We start from the raw sequence: 25,413 nt of genomic DNA on the forward strand, positions 1-25,413 counted from the left end.
AAATTAATGGAAGGTTAACTTCTCAAAGACAAGAGATAATTTCAGAATAGCTTATCAAACCAGGATCTTGTAGAGCTAACCAGATAGAAGGTTATACCAGATGTAGGTATTATACAGTGTGATAGAAATAGTCATTGACTAATGGGCGGCACGATGGCACAGTAGTTAGCACTGCTGCCTTACAGCGCCAGAGTTCAATTCCACCCCCAGGTAACTGTCTGTGTGGAGTTTGCACATTCTCCCCGTGTCATAGAACATAGAACAATACAGCACAGAACAGGCCCTTCGGCCCATGATGTTGTGCCGAACATTTGTCCTAGCTTAAGCACCTATCCATGTACCTATCCAATTGCCGTTTAAAGGTCACCAATGATTCTGACACTGCCACTCCCACAGGCAGCGCATTCCATGCCCCCACCACTCTCTGGGTAAAGAACCTACCCCTGACATCCCCCTATACCTTCCACCCTTCACCTTAAATTTATGTCCCCTTGTAACACTCTGTTGTACCTGGGGAAAAAGTCTCTGACTGTCTACTCTATCTATTCCCCTAATCATCTTATAAACCTCTATCAAGTCTGTGACCAAGTCGTGTCTGTGTGAGTTTTCTCCGGGTGCTCCTGTTTTCTCCTACAGTCCAAAGATGTGCAGGTTAGGTGGATTAGCCATGAAAAATGTAGGGTTAGAGGGATAGGGTAGGGGTTAGGTCTGGGTGGGATGCTCTTTGGAGGGTCAGTGTGGACTTGATGAGCAGAATGGCCTGCTTCCACATTGTAGGGATTCTATGATTCTATTCTATGGTCTCATAATGAACCAAGTTAGCAGCAATCATAATATAATTGGCTTTTACATTCAGACTGATGGAGAGACAAATGGGTCTGAGACTATTTTGTAAAATTTAAAGAAAGGGAATTTTGAGGGTATAAGAGCAGAGTTGACTAAAATAACAAAAGGATATGTCAATAGAGATGCTGTGGTAGACACTTTAGTGGATTTTTTGGAATACACAGAATAGATACATTTCAAAGAGTAAGAAAAGTTCTAAGGTGTAGACCCACATTCTGTGGTTAACTAGAAATGTTAAAGATAGTATCAAACTGAAGAAAAAGCATATAATTATGCGAAGGTGGATGGCAGATCAGAAGATTGGACAGAATATAAGATTAAACAGCAAAGAATGACTAAAAAATGGGTAAAAATAGAGTACTGTACAAGTAAATGCTAGCCAGAAATATAAAACTGACAGAAAGAGTTTCAATATTTATTTAAACAGGAATAGAGTTAACAAAGTATGTGTTTGTCTGACAGAACCTGAGGCTTGATAATTGAGGATAAGGAAATGGTGGACAAAGTGAACAGCAACTTTGCGTCAGTCTTCACTATAAAGTGTACAAGAAACATCCCAGGAGCAGCTCTAAATTAGGAAATATAAGGAAGGGTGGAACTCAGGAAACTCACAGTCACCAGAAATATGATACTGTGTAAACTGTTGGAGCTGCGAATTGACAAGCACCCAGTTCATGATGGACTTTATCCTAGGACCTTAAAAGAAATTTTCAGTGAGTGCACTGTTTTAATTTTACAACACTACCTTGATTCAAGGAAGGTTGATTGGAAGGTAGTGATATTCAAAAACGAGGGAGACAGAAAACAGGAAACAAGGGGGCAATTAGCTTAACATCTACCTTAAGAAAATGTTAGAAGCTATTACTAAATAAGTCACAGCGGTGTAGTGAATAATTTCAAGGTCAACAGGTAAAGACAACATGAAAGGAAAATCATGTTTGACTAATCTATCAGTGTCCTTTGGGGAGGTGACATATTTTGTAAATAAAAGGGAACTGATGGATGTTCCATGCTTAGATTTCCAGAAAGCACTTGATAATGTGCCACAGTAAAATTAATTACATAGAACATAGAACAATACAGCACAGAACAGGCCATTCGGCCCTCGATGTTGCGCCGACCTGTGAACTAATCTAAGCCCATCACCCTACACTATCCCATCATCATTCATATGCTTATCCATGGACTGCATTGTTAACTACTTTGGCAGACAGGGCATTCCACGCCCTTCCCACTCTCTGAGTAAAGAACCTGCCTCTGTCATCTGTCTAAAATCGATCACCCCTCAACTTGCAGCTATGCCCCTTCGTACAAGCCGATATCATCATCCTAGGAAAAAAGACTCTCACTGTCCACCCTATCTAATCCTCTGATCATCTTGTATGTCTCTATTAAATCCCCTCTTAGCATTCTTCTCTCCAATGAGAATAGACCCAAGTCTCTCAGCCTTTCCTCATAAGACCTTCACTCCAGACCAGGCAATATCCTGATAAATCTCCTCTGCACCTTCTCCAATGTTTCCACATCCTTCCTGTAATGGGGCGACCAGAACTGCACACAATATTCCAAGTGAGGCTGCACTAGTGTCTTGAACATTTGCAGCGTGACATCACGGCTCCGCAACTCAATCCCTCTACCAATAAACTCTAACACACCGTATGCCTTCTTAAGAGCACTATCAACCTGGGTGGCAACTTTCAGGGATCTATGTATATGAACATCAAGAACTCTCTGCACATCCACATAACCAAGAATCTTTCCATCTTCCTGTTATTCTTCCAAAAGTGAATCACCTCACAATTATCTGCATTGAACTCCATTTGCCACCTTTCAGCCCAGTTCTGCAGTTCATCCAAGTCCCTCTGCAACCTGCAACATTCTTCCTCACTGTCCACCACTCCACCAACTTTAGTGTCATCACTTCATAACCCATTCACCCATGCCTGCGTCCAAGTCATTTATAATACTTAACAAGTGATACAATTTCATAAGTATGGTAAATAAAACCGATGGCACATATTGGTATGCTGTTATAAAATGTATATTTTTCTTGAATACATTTCAAGAACTCTGTTCCCTCTAAACTATTTATATTATATTTATCGCAATTTATAGTGGGGTAGTTGAAATCCTCTCACATAATTGCTGCCATTATTTTTACATACCTTAGTGAATTGACTGTATATCTGCTCCTCAATTGCCGGCTGACTATTTAGGGACCTATATTACACTCCTAACAGTGGTGATTTTCCCCTTTTTATTCATAAGCTCTACCTACTTGACAGCTTTTCCAAAATATTATCACTCTTTAGTGCAGTAACTCACTCCCTAACGAATAATGTCACACTACCTCCACGTTGCACCCTCTTCTATCTTCACCGAAGTTCTTAAACCTGGAATGTTGGGTTGCTAATCTTGTCCCTCCCTCAACTATATCTTTGTGATGGTAATAACATTGTAATTCCACACACTTAACTCATCTGTCTTAACTCTGATACTCCTGGCATTAAAGTAGACACCATCCAGCCTACCTTACTCCATTGAGAAACTCCATGACTGAACTTGCTCTGCCTTCATTCCTTTTCTAAGTTATGCTGTGTCCCATTAAATTAATACACTCTGTCCCCTGCCCTTACTAAACTCCTCCTGTAGCACTAGCAAACCCTCTGCGAGGCTACTGAAATTATTTTGGCTCATAGAAATCCCATCTTCCCCAGAAATGATCCCAGTGATCCAGGAATCAAAACCCTCCCTGTTGTATCAACTCGAGCCATGGATTCATCTGCTCTATCCTCCTATTTCTGTGCTTGGTAACATGTGCCACCAGGAGTAATTCTGAGATGAAAACCTTTAGGTCCTGCTCTTTAGTCTACTAACTAGCTGTCTGAATTCTGTAGGACATCGTACCCTGTTCTCCCTATATCATTGGTACCAACATTGGTACCACGATCTCTGTCTTATCATCCTCCTGCTTCCAGATGCCCTGCAGTCACTCACTAAGATCCCTGACCCTGGCACTGGGGAGGCAACACGCCATCTTGGAGTCAGGATTTTATTGAATAATGCAGCAGACCTGAAATGCCAAATGGCCAATCCTGCTCCGAATTGATGTATTAATCTGTTTGTGTGTGTCTACTCTCTGAAGTGATGGCTTATGAGCCCGGTGAGACAGGGTGCATTCCAATGAGAGGCACAAATCTACCAGGAATGTTATTCAACAGACCACTAGCCTGGAGAGACACTGGCAGAGGGTATTTTAACATCCTCCCTTGGTGGGGCTGAGGATGTCTAAGGATGGACAGAAGCTTATCAAATTGTTGGGCCATCCATGATTTGTTCACAATATTTAGTCTGGATAGGTGCCAGAGCAGGTGAAATATAGTCAAGGAGTTTTTTAGCCTCTGTGGAGAGACAGAGCAAAAGGGTAGAATATGACTCTTTTTATGAAAAGATTATTCAGAAGGGGAAAAGGGTCAAGTAAGCTCCAATGTTATTTCCTCTCTGGCATGAATCCTGAACTGACAACCATCCATATGCTCTCATCCAATGTTGCTTCATGGCTTCAGTATCCGAGTTGGCTACTGCCTACTTCAATAAAACACTACCTCCAAATGTGGATTTCTCATGAAATTGCTGTGAAACCTGATGCCAGAATGTGTGGCCATGACCAATGTCCAGTTTACAGCTTAACCCTGCTCCCACTGGTCTTGAGGCCTCCTTCCTGATGCTAACTGGCTAACCCTCCTGCCGGGTAGCCACTACTTGGCCGATGGTTCCTTGACTTGCCCACGCTGAAATAGCAGGGCTGGGAGTGAAAGGGCCATATCCTTTCTGTCTGTCTCCAATCCCATTCCAGATTCTGAAAAATTATGAAACTATAGGTCTGACTGTCTAAAAGTCTCACCTTATGACGCCTTAATGGGGAAGGAAGCTATTTTAACATGTATAAAGCAACTTACTTAGCAGTTCTTGTGAAAAAAAGTTGAATAAAATGTATTACTCAGTTATGTCTTATTCCAACTCCTGATGTGCACGATGTAGATAATGAGTTCCTATTTCAGAATTTCAAAAAAAAAAAAGACCTTGGCACAGGACCAATGCCCTCCATTTGTCGAAAGTAAAGCAGATGTGGTATTCTGCTACAGATATGAAGAATGATCTGTGAAGGAACCACAGTGAACTTATGGCAACACATTTGGTGTGAGAATGCAACCATTAGAGAATCTGTGTACACAGCTTTAAACATATCTTCAACAGTATAAGAAGTTTTTTTCTCAAATTTGAAAATATTTTTGTTTATTCATTCATTTTGTTAGCTAAGAAGAAATGTTAATAATTTATTACCACTGATTTTAAAAAGTGCTTTTTCACTGCAGTAACATGCAGAGATATAACTCGTACTGTCTGTTAAACAAGAAAACATAGGTGTTACCTGTCTCCTCAATTGTTTAAGTGCCTGAGAAACCTGTAATCATTTGGACTGTCAGTAGCACTGAGTTTGTTTTCTGACCAGGAATTTATAATTTTAGCAATAAAACATGATATCAACTGTGACCAAAAGTACTAAAATTGATTAAGTTAGTTTGATAGATTAACTGCATTGCTGTACTATGGTTCAATGCAGTGGGTGTGGATTATCTGCAGTCTGCATAATTGACCTAAGACTAATTGGTTATGTTGGAATAGAAACTAGAAAAGAGTGGAATTACACAACAAATTCTGACTTTTCCAGTTAAGCTCAACATAAGCTTTAGGAACAAGGTTTAACTTTCAATTAGGCACATTACAGCCTTCCAGATTCAACAGAGTTCAACAACTCCAGACTGTAACATTGTTTTCATTGTGTGCTGCCATGTGTGGGCTTGTGGCGCAACGAGAGTGCATCTGACTCCAGATGAGAAGGTTGCGTGTTCAAATCACGTCAGACTCACTGTGCTTAATTGAAGCTCAATTTCTTATGGTGGCTCAATGGTTGGGACCTAGGTTCGATTCCAGCCTCAGATGACTGTCTGTGTGGGGTTTGCACATTCTTCCCGTGTCTGTGTGGGTTTCCTCCCACAATCCAAAGATGTGCATGTTATGATGAATTGGCCCTGCTAAATTGCATATGGCGTTCAGGGATGTGTAGGTTAGGTGCATTAGTCAGGGGAAATGCAAAATAATATGGTAGGGGAATGGGTCTGGTTGGGATACTCTTCAGAAGATCATAGAACAATACAGCGCAGAACAAGCCTTTTGGATCTTGATGTTGCGCCAATCTGTGAACTAATCTAAGCTCATCCCCCTACACTATCCCATCATCATCCATGTGCTTATCCAAGGATTGTTAAAATTTCCCTAATGTGGCTGAGTTAACTATATTGGCAGGCAGGACATTCCACGCCCTTACCACTCTCTGAATAAAGAACCTGCCTCTGACATCTGTCTTAAATCTATCATCCCTCAATTTGCAGTTATGCCACCTCATACAAGCTGACATCATCATCCTAGGAAAAAGACTTTCGCTCTCTACCCTATCTAATTCTCTGATCATCTTGTATGTCTCTATCAAATCGCATCTTAGCCATCTTCTTTCCAATGAGAACAAACCCAAGTCTCTCATCCTTTCCTCATAAGACCTTCACTCCAGACCAGGCAACATCTGGTAAATCTCCTCTGCACCTTATCCAATGCTTCCACATCCTTCCTGAATGGGGTGACCAGAACTGTACACAATATTCCACGTGCAGCCGCACTAGCGTTTTGATTGTTGCAGCATGACATTATGGCTCCGCAACTCAATCCCTCTACCAATGAAACCTAACACACCGTATGCCTAACAGTACTATCAACCTGGGGGCAACTTAAGAGATCTATGTACATGGACTCCAAGATCCCCCTGCACATCCACACTACCAAGAATCTTTTCATTGACCCAGTTTCCTGCCTTCCTGTTATTCTTCCCAAAGTGCATCACCTCACATTTGGCTGCACTGAACTCCAATTGCCACCTCTCAGCCCAATTCTGCAGTTTATCCAAGTCCCCCTGCAACCTGCAACATTCTTCTACACTGTCCACTACTCCACCAAATTTAGTGTCATCTGCAAATTTACTAATCCATCCACCTATGTCTGCGTCTAAGTCATTTATACAAATGACAAACAGCAGTGGTCCCAAAACAGATCCTTGTGGCACACCACTAGTAACCAGACTCTAGGCTGAATATTTTCCATCAACCACCACTCGCTGCCTTCTTACAGAAAGCCAGTTTCTAATCCAAACTGCTAAATCACCTTCAATTCCATGCCTCCCCAACAGCTTACCACGTGGAACCTTATCAAAGGCTTTACTGAAGTCCATGTACACCATGACAACTGCCCTACCCTCATTTACATGCTTGGTCACCTTCTCAAAAAATTCAATGAGGTTTGTGAAACATGACCTGCCCGTGACGGAACCATGTTGACTATCTGAAATCAAATTGTTGCTTGCTAGATGATTATAAATCCTATCTCTTATAATCCTTTCCAAAACTTCTCCTACAACAGACGTAAGGCTCACTGGTCTATAATTACCTTAGTCATTTCTGCTGCCCTTCTTGAACAAGGGCACAACATTTGCAATCCCCCAGTCCTCTGGTACTAAAACTGTAGACAATGATGACTCAAAGATCAAAGCCAAAGGCTCCGCCATTTCCTCCCTAGTTTCCCAGAGAATCTTCGGATAAATCCCATCGGCCCAGGGCACTTGTCTACTTTCACTCCTTCTTGAATTGATAACACCTCCTCCTGACTAACCTCAATCCTTTCTGATCTAACATCTCGTATCTCATTCTTTTCCTCTACAATATTCTCCTTTCACTGAGTGAAACCCGATGAGAAATATTCATTTAGCACCTCTCGATCTCCACAGGGTCCACACACAACTTCCCACTTCTGTCTTTGACTGGCCCTATTTCTACCCTAGTCATCATTTTATTCCTCACATACCGATAGAAAGCTTTAGGGTTCTCCTTTATTCTACCTGCTAAAGACTGCTCATGACCTCTCTTTGCTCATTTTAACTCTCTCTTTAAATCTTTCCTAGCTAATCTGTAACCATCCATTGCCTCATCTGAACTATTTCGCCCCATTGTCACATAAGCCTTCTTCTTCAGCTTAACAAGAGATGCAACTTCTGTGTAAACCACGGTTCCCTTACCTTATCACTTCCTCCCTGCCTGACAGGGGCATACCTATCAAAGACACACAATATCTGTTCCTTAAACCAGTTCCACATTTCGATTGTCCCCATTCCCTGTATTTTGCTACCCCATTCTATGCATCTAAATCTTGTCTAATGTTTAGTCAGTGTGATTTGTTGGGCCAAATGTAGGGATGCTATGATTCTATAGTGTTGTTTTCAGAACCTAATCCAGAGGTCAACCATGACTCAATTGGCAGCACTCATACCTCTAAGTCTCAAGGATGCATCTGAATTTAGAGTTTGAGCACAGACAGAGCTCAGGGCGGATCCACTAGTCTGGTCGTGAGGATGTGCTACAAATGCATTTATTTTGATGAGCCATTAAACTGAGGACACACCTGGGTTCTCAGGAGGATCTAAAAAGATTCTAGGACTGTATTTCAAAGAAACTAGAGGGCATAGGTTCAGGGTGAGAGGGGAAAGATATAAAAGAGACCTAAGGGGCAACCTTTTCACACAGAGGGTGGTATGTGCAGGGAATGAGCTGCCAGGGTAAGTTTGGAGACTAATACAATTGCAATGTTTAAAAGGCATTTGGATGGGCATATGAAAAGGAAGGGTTTGAAGGGATATGGGCTGGGTGCTGGCAGGTGGGACTAGATCGGGTTGGGATATCTGGTCGGCATGGACGGGTTGGACCGAAGGGTCTGTTCCCGTGCTGTACATCTCTATGACTCGGTGACTCTAAAAGCAGGCATGTTAAAATAAAATTGAAGTATTCAAAGGCACAAAAGACTGTTTAATAGATAATTCAATGAAACTACTCTGAAACTACTATGACATATGGTTTTTAAAAAGTATTGTTTGAACTTTCATTTCAGAATCAGAAAAGTCAGTTCCATAAAGGACATGACTGGTGAAAAATAAAAAAAATGATTCGTAGAAAGCCAGTAACCAAGATGTCTTCTTTACTCATTCAGTGTGTAGTGATTGTGTTGAGGTCAGCCAACTGGACTTCATAGGATATGAGTTCCCTGATTGGGCTGTTAGCCTGGTCGAAACAGGGAGCCCTAGCTGTCCGATAAAAAGGGGAGTGTCAGAGATGTTGACACTATGGTAGCTGACTCTGGATGAGCAAGTACTTAAGTCAAGGACTGTTCATGTGTAAATAAAGGGAGACTTGGTGACAGATACTGGCCTCTGTAGAGGTATTTCAGTGGCAACAGGAGTTAAGCACAATTCTGAAGAGCCTCACTCACAATGGCTGACTTTGAGTTCGGGTAAGCGTTTCTTACATCATGCCTTTGTTTGAAAGCTTGACCTGTTTGGCCCTGCCATTGAGGAGTGGGCCCAGCATGTGGGAAAAATGCGTTATTTTTTCCGGGCTAATGCTCTTGTGGCAGACAAAAAAGAACAATGTGTAATTCTTCTGACAGCCTGTGGAGCTGCAGCTTTTTTTGTTATCAGGAGTCTATATTCCCTGAGGCACCAGACATTAACCTTTCAAGAATTGATGGACATAGTTAAGGAATATTATGATCCTAAACCTCCTCTAGTTCTGAGATGCTATTGTTTTTACTTGGCTTTTAGAGAATCAGAGGAATCCCTTTCGGGATTTTTGACAAGGTTGAGATGACCAGCAGGAGCCTGTGATTTTGGCTTAACCTTTAATGAGATACTTAGAGACCATTTGGTATATGGAACTAATGATTTCACTGTGCAAAAACACCTACTAGCTGAAGTCCAACTGGATTCAAACAGATGATACAACTGGATTTTATCATTGGAAAATGCAGCAAGTGGAGCACATGAGTTGCAGAGCATTCCAATGGAAGTGGACACTCTGGTCAGTCTGACTGAGCATGGGGAACACAAACTGAGTGAAGGCAATTGCATAGCCTCACTTAGAAGATATTCTGATTAGAGGGACTCTCGGTCAGCCCACAGGAAAAACCCCAAAACAAAGTCAAGCCTCAGCCAAACAGTTAAAATTTTCTTCAAGATCCTGGCTGGCAAGCCATTGTAGTTGCTGCTGGTATGCAGACTCAAGAGAGCTGACAAGTCCTACTGGACTTAAACTGAGTAAAGTAGCCAGCATCGACCAGCATCCAGGAGAGCTCATACCCTGGAAAGTCCACCCAAATCTGGTTTAGAACAGTTAAATTACTTAGCAACCACAAAATCAGAACCAATCAAAATAAATATCTGTTTAAGTGGTTCTAATGGAGGTTGATATCAGTATGACTCTAATTAGTGATCACAGAACCAGTATTTTTTAACATAATTTGCTTTGGACTTTGCCCCTTAACTTTGTGCAAGACCTTGACTAGGCTGAGAACCAATGCCGGGGAACCTTTAAAGATTAAGAGTACAACTTTAGTTCTGGTCTCTTATGAGAAGCAGCTGGTTTAGTTACCAGTGATAGGAGCAAAAGATTCAGGCCCAAGCTGTATGGGACAACATTGGTTGTAAGAGATTCACCAAGATTCACACAACATTTTTCAATTATAAGTTGGCTGCCCGGGTGAAGTCCTATTTAAATACTCAGGTATCTTCCAGGAATGTCCAGGGACTATCAGAAGAGCCAAGGCCACTTTGTATGTTTACTAGGAAGCAATCCCACGATTCTGCAAGGTCCACCCTGTGTCCTTGTCTTATAGGCAAAAGTAGAGACAGAAATGAGAAGGCTAGAGAGTGAAGGAATCATCAAACCAGTCCAGTTTGCGGAATGGGCAACACCGGTTGTACCGATTTGTAGGGATTTTAAACAAACGGTAATAATTTTATACAGCTAGATAAATATCCAATCCCTCGTACAGGGGATTTATACACAAAGCCATAGCTTTCAGTGACATAAAGAAACAGCTATCATCCTCTACGGTGTTGGCACACATTGATCCCAAGAAAAATCTGATATTGACATATGATGCTTCCCTATTCAGCATTCAGCATTAGCTCAAAGGTGCCCAGTGAAGAGGTGTGCCCAATGGCATATACATTCAGCACTTTGGCTAATGCAAAGCATAAATATGCGCAGACAGAGAAGAAAGGTTTGGCAGTCATATTTGGAGTAAATAAGTCCCACCAATACCTTTATGACCAAACGTTTGTGATAATCATGGATGATAAACCCCTACCTGGCCTGCTCAAAGAGGACAAGGCAGTGCTGCCCATAGCGTTGGGCAGCATTCAGTGGTGGGCTCTAATAACTCAGTGTATATAGTTACAAATTTGAATACTGGCTGGGAGGCTGAGCAGTGAACTTGGATGCATTGAGCTGCCTCCCATTAGCAGATACCCACTGTGGTACTGCCAACGGAAAACCCTGTAATGATGTTACATTTTCCGGAATCGCTCCCAGTCACAATTGACAATGTCAGACTTTGGATGCAGAAAGATCCAGTCCTTTCAAAGCTGAAACAACTGGCTGTGATTGGGGAAGCCAAAAGGCTATTACACCTAGAATTGAAACCACAAAACCATTTTTGGACCAGGAGAGACCAGATCACAGTAGAGGATGACATATTGTGTTCGGGAGCAAGAGCACTTGCCCTGAGCAAAGATTGCCGCCAGATACTGGCTGAACTCCACCAGGGCCATCCAGGGGTTTTCAAAATGAAGATGTTGGCGAGAGGTTATGTCTGGTGGCCAGGACTGGATGCAGACATAGCTGCATTGGTGGGGCAACATGCAGAGTGCCAACAAGGACAAAACGTACTGCCAGGAGCTCCCCCACATCCATTGGAATAGCTGCGTAAATCCTGGACTCAATTACACAGCGATTATGCAGGTCCTTCCATGGGTTCTTCGTCATTATTGTGGAAAGTACGTTCATAACCCGGCATCTTTGCATCAACTCTTTAAAGAAGGGTCAGTCTTGGAAATAGTCAGATAGACAAGCTCGAGCTTTCAGTGAATTAGAGAAACTATTATCATCCTCTAAGACGTCGGCACACTATGATCCCAAGAAAAATGTGCTATTGACATGCGATGCGTCCCTGGACAGCACTGGGGTGGTATTAGCTCAAAGGTGGCCCAATGAAGAGATATTTTTAAATGTCCACTCAAAGTGGTTGGATGTACATAAAGCCCATCATCAAACATGTGGATGACGATAGAAAAGCTGCACATATGTTTTTCAACAAACATATTTCCTGGAAGTGTTGGTCACAGATAATAGGCCATTGTTTACCAACAGGGAACTTGAATATTTCTTAAAGTCGAATGACAGTTCATACTACCCATCATCCAAAGGTCTGGCAGAAAAACTTTGAAGGCTGGATTGAAGAACAGCCTACTGCTTCTTTAGATACCAAGTTGTTATGGTTCTTGTTTGATTATAGGACCACACAATTGTAACTGCAGGGATGACACTGGCAGAGTTGCTAATGGGTGAAGACTCTGCACCAGGTTAAGTCTGATCTTCCCAGACCTGGTAGGGGGAGGGTGAAATAGCATCAGGAAGACCAGTGTCAGACACAGGACTCCACGAAGCAGGAGAGACAGTTTAATATGGGGGACAAAGTCTGGTGTAAGAATCACAGGAGGCCCTGCATGGATAAGAGGCAGAATTTATATGAGGTCAGGACCAGTGATGTATAAAGTTCAGGTAAGTCCAATGGACCTGAACAAGCCTTTGGACCATTTGAAAGCCATAAATTCACAACCAGTGCGGGAGCAAAATGTGACCTGCCGCTCGGCATAGTTGGAAAGGATATTGGAGTCTGTGGGCTCAATCTCACTGTCAAGCATTATCAAGCCCTCAGAATCTGAGGTAGACATGATGGATGTAGCCACCTCGATGACTTTGCCACCAGAAGAAGAAAGTGAAATTCTACTGAGGCCCTCCTGGAGCAAGAGGCGAACTCCTCTGTGTTTCACACTGCCTGTATCAGATGTCGAGTCAGAGGAACCTGACCTGGCGCTGAACTGCTCCGGAAAGCTCTCCAAGGAAAACGACTGGCCTTTGTCCTTGGATTTGGAAGGGGAAGGATATAGTGATTGTAACAAGGCCAGCCAGCTGGATCTCACCGAATGTGAGCTCCCTGACTGGGGCTGTTAATCTGATCCAATCAGGGAGCTCCAGCTGTAATATGAAAAGGGGAGTGCCAGAGATGCTGACACTCTGGTAGCTGATGCTGAATGAGGCAGTACTAAAGTCAAGGACTGTTCATATATAAGTAAAGGGAGACTTAGTGATGGATATAGGCCTCTGTGGAGTTATTTCTATGGGGTAGGCTAACATTTACTGTTGATCCCTAATTGCCCTTGAGAAAATGGTAGTGAGCTGTCTTCTTGAACTGCTGCAGTCCTTGTGGTGCAAATACACCCACAATGCTGTTAGGGAGGGACCTGCACAAATTAGACCTGGTGTCAGCTGAAGAACAATGATATGTTTTCAAATTGGGACAGTGAATGGCTTGGAGAGGAACTTGTAATTAGTACAATATGCAATGACTGAGGTGGCAGGGAAGATTGACAGGTGGGACAGTTCAAGAGGGTGGTGCCAAGTGGAAGATTGGATCTGGGATAAGGTGGGAGTTGGGGAAATGAGGAAACTGGTGAAGTGCACATTAATCCCATGTGGTTTGACGGTCCCAATGTGGAAGATGAAGCATTCTTCCTCCAGGTGTCAATACTGGGATATGCAATTCAAAGCTGAATAAAATGTTGCCATATCCCCGAGTTATACTATGTTACAAATAAAACATTAAGTCTTATAAAAATGTTTACAATACTTAAGGATACTTACACTACTAGTATCCCTGAACCTCGCAGAAGACTTAGGACAGATCTAAATCTCTGCCATATTTCCTTGATTGTAGCAATAAGTACATTACAAAAACAGACAAAAATGATCAAACTGCTGTTTGTAGGAGTTTGCTGAGCACATCTTGGCTACTATGATTTCAGCACTTCAACAGTGAGTACATTTCGGAAGTACTTTATGTCTGGTGATCATGAAAATTGGATATAAATGCAAGTCTTTTTTTAAAGTTCTCCCTTTGCAATATACAGTAGGCCTGCATCTCCTCCCATCTTCTCCTTGGTGTGCACTGAGTACTCATTTATATGCTTTATCAGTCTCCTGAAACCTTTAACTGTGGTTTTACTGTCCACTTACCATCTGACATCAGGATATGTTTACAACAAAATTTCTTCAGGCTAAACATTTGCAAGACTGAAACCATCCTTACCAAAAACTATGCTTCTTATTCACATGCACTAAACTCAATAGTTTGCAACTTTAATATCCTTTTTAATCTTCATGTGTTTCAAACCCCATAGTTCATTCCATTCTTCCAGAACATTACTGGTTTTATTATTAGCTGGAATACTGGGAACCGATCCGGGCACCACACCTTAGGAAGGAGATGTTGGCCTCAGAGAAAGTACAAAGCATGCTTACAAGAATAATACCTGGACTTCTGGGGTTAAATATCTGAGAGATATTTAAATTAGGCCCATTTTCTCTAGAAATTGAAGGTTAAGGGGTGATCTGATCAAAGTCTTCAAGCAGATAAACTATTTCCATTGATTGGGGATTTTAGACCTAGGGGGCATAGTGTAAAAAATAGGGCCAGACTATTCAGGAGAGATGTTAGGAAGAACATGTAATCATAAATGACAGTAAATGTTTGGAACTCTTTTCCACAAACAGCAGTGGATACTGAATCAGTTGTTACTTTTAAATCTAAGACAGATACATTTTTGTTAAGCAATGGCAATAAGGGACATATGCCAGAGGCAGATTATGGAGTTAGGTCACAGATCAGTCATGAACTCATTGAATAGTGGGACTAGATTGAGGGGCTAAATGGTCTACTCCTGTTCCTATCTTCCTGTATTTCTATCTCACTATTACAGTCACTGAAGCCAGTTAAAGTTGACATTACCAATAGTCATATTGCTAGCATCCAGATATACAACTTATATAGAATAGTCTGCCCAGTTCTTCAAATAGCTCCTTGATTAACCTATCCTTTTCAATATATACTGCCACCACATTTTCCAATATATTCATTTCAATCTGGGTCCTCCATATATCACTTGACCTTGCGTCAATGCTTTCCCCCCAATTCTGAATTCCCGGGTTAAATCCCCTAATATTTTGAATCTCATCGCACATGTGCCTACCTTTACCAAGCTGTGCCACTGTCGGAAAAGCCTTTGGCCATCAATTCCTGTTCTTTGAAGCTTTCTTACTAAATCTATCCCACCACCATCTGTAATATTAAAAACCTATAGGAGCCTCTTCAAAGCACATTGATTCCGCTTTTACTTTGATAATGTCCTCAACTCGTGCAATTTCTGCTTGGTGTCCAAATTGTTCTTTCCACATTCACATGAACACGTTTGATAATTCTCAGCCAATCAATTCTCAGCTGGTTATGTTATTTTAAAAAATTCTGGCACAGCATTCCTTATTCTTTGATGCAAGATACATTAATTTCTTCAATAGTTCTGTTTATTTTGCCTACACAGTTTTGTTCACAGGACTAAGAAATCCTTTCTGTTGCATATCCAAGATACCATAACCCTTGGCCAAGACTGAATCAAATAATCACTTCCACATTACTTAGGCATTTAATTTTGAGATGCGGATCAATCGAAACTCCACTGGGGAGATCTTTCATTTTGGAGACAAATTATGAACTAACACACCCCAGACGGTGGCTTTAAAGGCAGGTTGGTGGATGCTGAAAGGGATGTTAAATCCAGTGGATGGCCTGTTTGCTACCTGATTACCCCTGAACCCATCACAATTATACCAGCAATGTGATGGTGTTAGGTGACTGTCAAATGATTGAGAACTTAAGTGGGCCTTAATATTTATTGAAGGGCTACGGCCTGCTACCACCTGGATTAACCCAACATCATGAGAAAAGCCTATAGCAGCAGTCAGCTCCACAGGTTTCCCTGCATGGCTATGGCAATGTCCATTTGTCCCCGACTTAAAAAAGCAATACCTAGACTAACAGAGATTTTCCAAGGAAAGCCAATAAGTGTAATGGGTATTTGTGTGAGTCTGAACGGTACAGGAAGGTGCCCAGTACTGGAAGGAAAACTTGAAACATCAAGTAAACTGTATAGAAAACTTATGAAATTAACACATCTGAAATTTATACTATATGAGAGGCAGTTGGGAAAGTCCCAAAGCCAGCTGAAAACTTGGTGTTTTGGAGAAAAAGATTTAAGGTTTCAAATTGCTTCAAGATTGGACAGCAAGTCTGAAGCTCAACACATTACTTTCCTCCATAGCTACTCCATTTTAGTACAAGACTGGGGATAAATGAGATATCAGATAATTCAAAGAGGTCTTCAAAGCTTCTGACAACTATTTCAATCTGAGGAGAAACAAGCCTTTGGAAAGAGCCAAATTCAATGGAAGGCTACAGAAATCAGATGAGTAGATAAATGCTTTTATTGTTGACCTTCCAGACTGGTGAAGGATGTGAATGTGGAGACCTAAAAGCAGAATTAGTACAAGACCATATTGCAGTTTTTTTTGTGGATGAATCCCAATTATACTGATTCTAGTCTAAGGAAGACCTCATCCGAGGAAAAGCAATACAGCAGTGAGACCAACAGATGTCCTGGACTTCATCCACTCGATGTAATTTTTGAGTGGGATAGGAAGCAATGTTCAGAGCAGGACAATACTCAGTTCGTGAAACTGCCAATGACCGCATACTTCGTTTAACATAGGAATATAAAACAAGCATCAGAAAATAAGATACATTTGAGAAGGAAAAGTGTAAGACACCATAAAGCCCTGCATTGCTATGGCACCAAAAAAGACATGCAGGCATGGACAGTGTCCTGCAAGCAAATCAGAAGGCTTTCATTTCAGAAACATGGACCATTTTGTAAAGACGTGTCAAATGAAAACCTTCACCTTCACAGTTATGAAAGGAAAAGTCTCCATGCAATGAGCTATTAACAGAGTTGAAGTATCTTCACCAGAAAAGGAAGCAAAAAAAAAAGGTGAAATCAATAACCTTCATCATGCATTCTGGAATGGAGATACATCAATGGATAGATCAGCAATCTTCAACTAGATACTGGAGTGAGTGTATCAATAGTAATCAATACATTGACTTCAACCAACAGCAGCCCATTTACACGATTGGGGAAGGATTAAGTTAAAAGTCAAGGGGAAGTTACAAGCAACACTCTGGCAACAGAAAAAGGAAAGCAGATATTTGAAATATTCATGTTGCATAAAATCAGGAATTTTCTCTTTTAAGTGGACCAGCTTGTAAAGACCACAATCTGATCAGTAAAATGGAAGAGGTTAAGCAGCAAAAATCCAGGAATCTCTTCAGAAAAGACTTCCCGAATTTATTTAATGTCCAGGGAAGGTGCAAGATTAACAATGGCATCACTTTTAAAGAAGATGCCAAACATGTGTGCCTTTTCATGCCTAGGATGATGCAACACCTGGTCATGAAGAGTCCAACTCCAACTGAAGATATGATCAAAGTGGGAGTCTTTTCTCCTGTTATTAAGTCTATAGTTCCTAAATTTAAAAGCACTCTTCACATTTTTGAAGTTTAAAAGGGGCGGTATAGTGGCTCAGTGGTTAGCACTGCTGCCTCGCAGCACCAGGGACCCAGGTTTGATTCTCACCTTGGGCGACTGTCTGAGTGGAGTTTGCACATTCTCCCCATGTCCGTGTGCGTTTCCTCCGGGTGCTCCGGTTTCCTCACACAATCCAAAGATGTGCAGGTCAGGTGAATTGGTCATGCTAAATTGCCCATAGTGTTAGATGCATTAGTCAGAGGTAAATATGGGGAAGGGGAATGGGTTGCTCTTCAAAGGGTTGGTGTGGACTTTTTGGGCCGAAGGGCCTGTTCCCATACTGTAAGTAATCTAATCTAATCTTAACTGAAATTAGTAAGGCAAGAGAAATTCATCTGATGCCCTCAATAAAAGTTTGCCAAAATATCATATTCACAATATTAGACCTGAACAGTCTAATAAATTTTGAAGCTGTTGTAAGGAAGTAGGGTTTGGGAATTCACTAATAGCTACTGTCTATTTTGAACCTGCCATTATGCACTTGCTATGAATAATGCTCCCTCGGGATTAAAAAGAAGTTTCTGAGAACTCAAACTTTCTGTCAAAGCTTCTTCTTGTTGACAATTTAAGATGGCTTTAACCTTCAGGTCATGTGTATTGACAGAGTCACCATGAACTAAGATATTGTCCATATGACATATTATTCCCTCAAGACCCTATAGTAGCTTTTGGAAAGTACCTTTGAATGCGAAGTCAAAATTACTAATGACCTTCATTACCCAATTTGAAAGACTTTGTTTTGATTATTCACCATTCAGTATATTGTTAATGTGAGCAATTTTCCAAAGAAATATTTTGAAAATTCTATAGGGTCTTGAGGGAATAATATGTCATATGGACAATATCTTAGTTCATGGTCACTCTGTCAATACACATGACCTGAAGGTTAAAGCCATCTTAAATTGTCAACAAGAAGAAGCTTTGACAGAAAGTTTGAGTTCTCAGAAACTTCTATTTAATCCCGAGGGAGCATTATTCATAGCGTGCATAATGGCAGGTTCAAAATAGACAGTAGCTATTAGTGAATTCCCAAACCCTACTTCCTTACAACAGCTTCAAAATTTATTTGGAATTATTAATCAGTTGATAAACCTTCTGTTTGACTTACTACATATTATAGAACCCTTAAGAGAGCTATTTAAAAAAAGATGAAACTTGGTGATGGAATGCATATCAGGAGCAGGCATTTCAAGGCAGCAATGTTGATGACATTAGTTACCTTAGAACATTATGATACCTCACTACTGACCATAATTACAGCACACACCTCATGGATAGAACTGTGGACAGTCAACTTTAAGAACAGCCAAATCTATGACACAGGCTAGCTTATTATGAGTTTCTCGCCGTCGTAGGTCTCTTGTAATCATTTGGACTTGTGAAAAGTTCTCAGGTTATATAATTTCCTTAAAGGACATCTTAGAGACAGACTGCAAATCCCTAGCTTTCTTACAGCATGGAAAGTAACACACTAGAATACTTCTGAGAATCCAGATTTTCAGGTTGGGAGCAAGGTGATTCACCAGGAAATGATATATGCAAGCTGTAAATGACAGCAGATGAATTATCCAGAGCTACCATTGATCATGCTTCACATCAGGATTTTAAATTTAGGTTTTTATTCCCACCTTCCCTGCTACATTGGGTTTACTCTGGATATTAATAAGCAAAGTCAGTTCTAAAATTAGATTAGACCGATTGTTCTTATTAAAGGAAAGTACAGCATAAAAAACCCACAAAAGTCTTACTCCCACAGTGTTTACAATCACAAATGAACACTTTTATGTTTTTTAATTGAGAGAGTGGTGCTGGAAAAGCACAGCAGGTCAGGCAGCATTCAAGGATCAGGAGAATTGATGTTTTGGGCATAAGCCCTTCATCAGGAATCAGGTTCCTGATGAAGGGCTTATGCCCAAAACATCGATTCTCCAGCTCCTTGGATACTGCCTGACCTGCTGCGCTTTTCCAGCACCACATTCTCGACTCTGATCTCCAGCATCTGCAGTCCTCACTTTCTCCTCTTTTATGTTTTTTTAATCAAAGCAAAGTACATTGTAAAAATCACTGCAAAACTTTTACTCATGCAATGCTTACAATCACAAATTAATCTTCTTACATCGATTTGTCAGACCAGAATAGGTGGTCAGCCCATTCCATCCCACAGTTTCATAATTGATCAATCAAATGCTTTTGTACTGTAATTCTTTACTGTAAGACAGGCTGCTTTATACTCTTTTTATACAAAGACATCATGCATCCAAAGGCTTGACACTATCCAGTATGCAGAAAATGATTGGTTTGACAACTGGCAAGCATAGCATGTCCTCCATGTCAGTTTGAACAATTAACTCATTAAGATTTGATTGTGCTACTTTGGAAAGATGCTTGTCTCTTGACTTAATTAACTTTGAGATAAAACATTAGTTTAGACATGCTGCTTACCAATTATATGATGGCACAAAGCTAGTCCTTTTTTTTCTAAAAGCTGTTCCTCGACTCAAGGAGACTGTCATTGACTTTTTTCCGAGGGGTAATAAACGGGCCGGGCTCTGATCAGTCTGGCTTGGTACAGAGATGAAAAGGATTTTGAGAGGCCTTTTGTTAATTTGTAAACAGATGAGCATTCAGGCCAAAGTGGCCATGTTTTAGAAGTGACCTGTATAATGAAAGGGGGGTGGTCAGCTCTTTAGCTGAGCTGAGCAGTTTTAGTTCAGTCTTGAGCTGGTTGGAAGTTCAACAGGGAGCTGTGTGGAAACTCTTTCTTTCTCTTTCTCTGCCCTTCAACTTCAACCTGTAAGCACGTGTTCCACTTATACTGGGTTTTAAAGGGAGTTTGCTTATTGGGACTGTTGTGTATATTCGGAACAACATAATTAAGTCTAGTTGGATAGGCTGAGTTCTGTAGGGGTTCTTTATTCTGTTCTTGTGTTTCATTGCATAATTTTGTGAATAAAGTTTTGCCTGTTTTAATATCTAGTAGTCACCCTAGCTATCTTACTCTGGGTAATTTTCACTGTACACTTACCAAAACAAATTGTAAAGTTATGGTCTGGGGCTGCCTGCTTAAGAATGTTTTGAGTGGTCTGGCCTAGTCCATAACAACACCATCCAATCAACTGCATAATATTTACACAGCACAATTCTATGGCAATCACAAATTCAGCTGATAAATAATACATTATCGCATCTGATTCACTGCGTCTGTTTTAAACAAAGCTTTAGCTTTTCCAGAGTTACTGTGGCATTTCAGCCCACTATTGCTGAGCTACAAGGTTTGATGTAAATAAACATGCATATTCCTTCAGCCTAAAGCAAATACTTTAAAAAAAAACCTCTTCCTAATCATTAGGTCACCACCATATGTTGATATTTTTGCTCAAATGTTTTAATCATATGTTTTCTCCCTTTCATTCCATTTACTTAACTTTATTTCAGCTGATCCAACAAATTTTAGGCTATATCTACAACTTCATGAACAAAATTGTATTTCAGTTAACTAAAAAATATGGCTTAATGGCCAGCAAGCTCAAAGGAGCTTGAAATTAGCCATGTGCAAATGTAAGATGAGAAATGAATCCGTATGCACCAATATTGCCCATGAGCTTGGCCACATCATTATCCTGGTGGTACAGTGAGGAAAATCTTCTTTGACTAGAGGGATCACTTTGGTATTGTGGATGTCTCACTGGTACATGACAAAAGTCAAGGGTTTCTAGTCTTACCCCAGCAGGGACCTTGAAGAAAATGCATCAAAGTTACATAGGCACCACAAAATGCAAAGCACAGACTCAGCCATTTGTGTGACAGCTAGGCATATGAAGGTCGAGGGAACAAATGATTTCTCAATTCTAGGAATATAAATGCAAAGGCCAGAACAAAGGAACCCCTTATTTTAACTCAATGTCTGGAGATTAATCTATGATCAAAGTTTGTGCGAAGATTTGTAGCTCGGGTGCTCGTTGTTGTGGTTCTGTTCGCCGAGCTGGAAGTTTTTGTTGCAAACGTTTCGTCCCCTGGCTAGGTGACATCATCAGTGTTTGGGAGCCTCCTGCGAAGCGCTTCTTTGATGTTTCCTCCGGTGTTTATAGTGGTCTGTCCCTGCCGCTTCCGGTTGTCAGTTTCAGCTGTCCGCTGTAGTGGTTGGTATATTGGGTCCAGGTCGATGTGTTTGTTGATGGAGTTTGTGGATGAATGCCATGCCTCTAGGAATTCCCTGGCTGTTCTCTGTCTGGCTTGCCCTATGATAGTAGTGTTGTCCCAGGCGAATTCATGTTGCTTGTGCACACGCAGACAACAAGCAACATGAATTCGCCTGGGACAACACTACTATCATAGGGCAAGCCAGACAGAGAACAGCCAGGGAATTCCTAGAGGCATGGCATTCATCCACAAACTCCATCAACAAACACATCGACCTGGACCCAATATACCAACCACTACAGCGGACAGCTGAAACTGACAACCGGAAGCGGCAGGGCCAGTCCACTATAAACACCGGAGGAAACATCAAAGAAGCGCTTCGCAGGAGGCTCCCAAGCACTGATGATGTCGCCTAGCCAGGGGACGAAACGTTTGCAACAAAAACTTCCAGCTCGGCGAACAGAACCACAACATTAATCTATGAATATATAATAAAACAATGCTAAGTGATTGTCATTGATTATTTTCCCAAGTGGATTGAGCTCAAATATCTATACAGTACAAATCTAAGACTCATGCTGGCCTTAAAGAAGTTCTTTGCAAAAATGGTATTGCTGACCAATCATAGTCCACAATTTGCAAACGCCCATTTCATACTTTTCATGGAAACAATGGGCTTGTACACTTTGTAAGGGCCTCAAGATATCTCCAGTGCAATTGTAAAGCCAAAAGGGAAATCAGACTATAAAACTATTGTTAGATTGCTAGAGAGTACAAATTTTCTGATTTCACTCTGACATTATGGATCAGCTCCATTGCAATGTAGGTTGGCAACATTGATGGGTAGAAAGTTCTAAACATAGCTTCTTATCTCACCCAAAGAAACTACTTCCAGTGCTGGAATTCCAGAATTTCAAAGTATTCAAGACTGAGTCTGATCAAGAACAATATGTTTACATTATAATCAGAGATACCGTACAAGGAGCTTATCCAAGCCAATTTAAGGAGAAAAGGTATGTGTATGAGATCAAGGTAGAAAAGAAATAATAGTTCAGAGTGATTATAATCAACAGAGATCTTATTCAATGGATACTGCAGAAGGTACTGTACATAGAAACAGAAGGAATATTATTACTTTTCAAATATGACAATAAGACACACATTTGATAAACCAGACGTTGAGACAGAAATTGAGAAAATAACCATGTACCAGAAACCCCAGTGAAAGTCATCCAAGTCAAGACTCAAAAGATAACAGCAAGGCTACTGATCATCCAAATGTGACAAGGACACAATCAGGGAGAGCTGTGAAACCTACTGACTTAGAGATGGGGGAGAGATGGGATTGTACGCAAAAACAAATGTAAATAAGACGGAAGAAAACTTGAGAGGAGATGTAGTACTAATGTTATAAAGTTTAATATCGGGGACTGTGTGGCTAGCACCTCCAATAGTGTTGATATAAAAGAACACATCAAACCTAGAGGAACTTTAATCATGGCTTCAACAAAGTAAGGCTTATGCAAAGCTGTTCTGATGTGGAGGAGCCAGTGTTGGACTGGGGTGGACAAAGTTAAAAATCACACAACACCAGGTTAATCCAACAGATTTATTTGGAAGCACTAGCTTTCTGGGCACTGCTCCTTCATCAGGTAGCTGCTTGTAATTCGTTGTTATGTAATAGTTGTTAGTGGTATGGTGATAATGTTAATTGGATTAGTAATCCAAAACCCCAGGCTAATGTTCTGGGGACAAGAAGTTGAAATCAATAAATTCCTGAAATAAAATGCGAGACTAAAGGGGGGGCATGCAAACACTATGGATTGTGGTAAAAACCCCACCTGGTCCACTAATGTCTTTATCGGGAGGACATTTTCCATCCTTACCTGGTCTTGCCTATGTGTGACTCAGGCCCATAGCAAAGTGGCTGACTTTTAACTTGAATTACCAGGAGAGGTTATATAATGTAGGCTTGTTTTCTTTAGAATTTAGAAGGTTAAGAAGTGACCTGATCAAAGTCTTCAAGCTATTAACAGGAAAAGATAGGGTAAATGAAGATAAACTATTTCTACCAATTAAAGATTCTAGAACTAGGGGCATAGTCTAAAAATTAGGGCCAGACCATTCAGAAGAGATGTCAGGAAGCACTTCTACACACTAAAGGCTGGAACTCTGTTTCACACACAGCAGTGGATGCTAAATCAATTGCTAATTTTTAATCTGTGATAAGTAATTTTTTCTAAGAAAAGGATTTAAGGAATATGGTCCAAAGGCAGGTGGATGGACTTAGGCCTTAGATCAGGCATGATCTCATTGAATGCTGGAATAAAGTAAAATGGCTGAATGGCCTATGTCCTCAAGGTCCTCAGCTTCTTCTGGATTGTCAAGGATGATGCTCATATGTTATGAATGAATTAATATGAAAACAACTAGTAGTTGCTTGAACTCTCCTGTGATTTAATAATCCCTCCAAACTTGACCTACCAGGAAACAACAAGCTTGCTTCTGATTTTGGCCATTCTTTGAGGTTGGGCTTTCTGTCCCAGAGGGGTGAAATCATACTTCCAGTCATAAAGACTGCATGGCAACCACTTCTCCTGGGCTGACTCTCCAGGAGTTCAGTCCAATTTTTATTTGAGAACACATTAGCAATAGATTTCAGGCACCATGTGAGGCTCTAATAAATGAGAATTGGAAGTGAGTCTCTGTTGGGGAAGTTTACGTCTTTGTAATAGAGCCCAAAGGACCATTCCTGCTGCTCTTCCTAGCCTTACAAAAACAAGTAACAAAAATCAAATTAAATACTTACCTTGCAAGGCTTTCTCACAACCAATCCACTTTCCCACAGAGTTGATGAAGTGGGAGGCTCATTTCAGGTTATTGAGTTAAGCTTGCAATAAAAAGGACAAACCATAGACCAATGTCCTTGCCTGTTTCGTTAAAGAGGATAAAATCGTGATATTTCAGCTTTCAGCAATTCCAAGGCAGGTAGATAACCTATGTGGCTTAGCTGCCCATCTGTCTAATTTCTGTCAAGTAGGCAGTTAAAATTGCTTTCCTTTTTAAAAGGTGGTCATTTCTGCTATAGACCTCATCATGTTTACACTTCGAGTCTATGATACATTGTTTTCCTTATTCCACCTATAACAGCATTTTCACAGAACAACCTGTTTACTGTGCTTTTTGTAAGACTCTGGTGTTTTCTCAGGAGTCAAAGATTATTTAGATTAGTGATTGCTTTTTCTAGTTATTCCATTTTCTGAATTATTAAGTTGAGTTAATGTTCATTAACTATTTCACTATTTTTAACAATATCCAGCAAGTTTTCATCACACTGTAAGATATTCCGTACCTAGACCTTTTACCAACAATGTTGGTAAGATCAGTTTTTAGTTTGACTCCAACAGATTCAACAAAATAGCATATTCCTTGTCCACCTAACTAGTTTGCAAATTAAGGTTCTATTTCACAATTTGTTAATACATGTCCTGAAACTCTGCTTGAGGTTTGGTGTCATTAAACAAATTATCAGATATTCTGACTGCATAACCTCCAATGAGCACAAAAATGGAGTTTTCAGCCTTCAGATATTTTGAATGGCATATTTATACTTTCGAAAATGATTTTCTGAAAATGCATAAAATAAATGAATTTCAGAAATGAAAATGAATTATAGT

Source organism: Chiloscyllium plagiosum, unplaced genomic scaffold (assembly GCF_037043375.1).
Source record: "Chiloscyllium plagiosum isolate Xiang-an unplaced genomic scaffold, Cpla_swu_hap1 HiC_scaffold_10, whole genome shotgun sequence".
Classification (NCBI taxonomy): Eukaryota; Metazoa; Chordata; class Chondrichthyes; order Orectolobiformes; family Hemiscylliidae; genus Chiloscyllium; species Chiloscyllium plagiosum.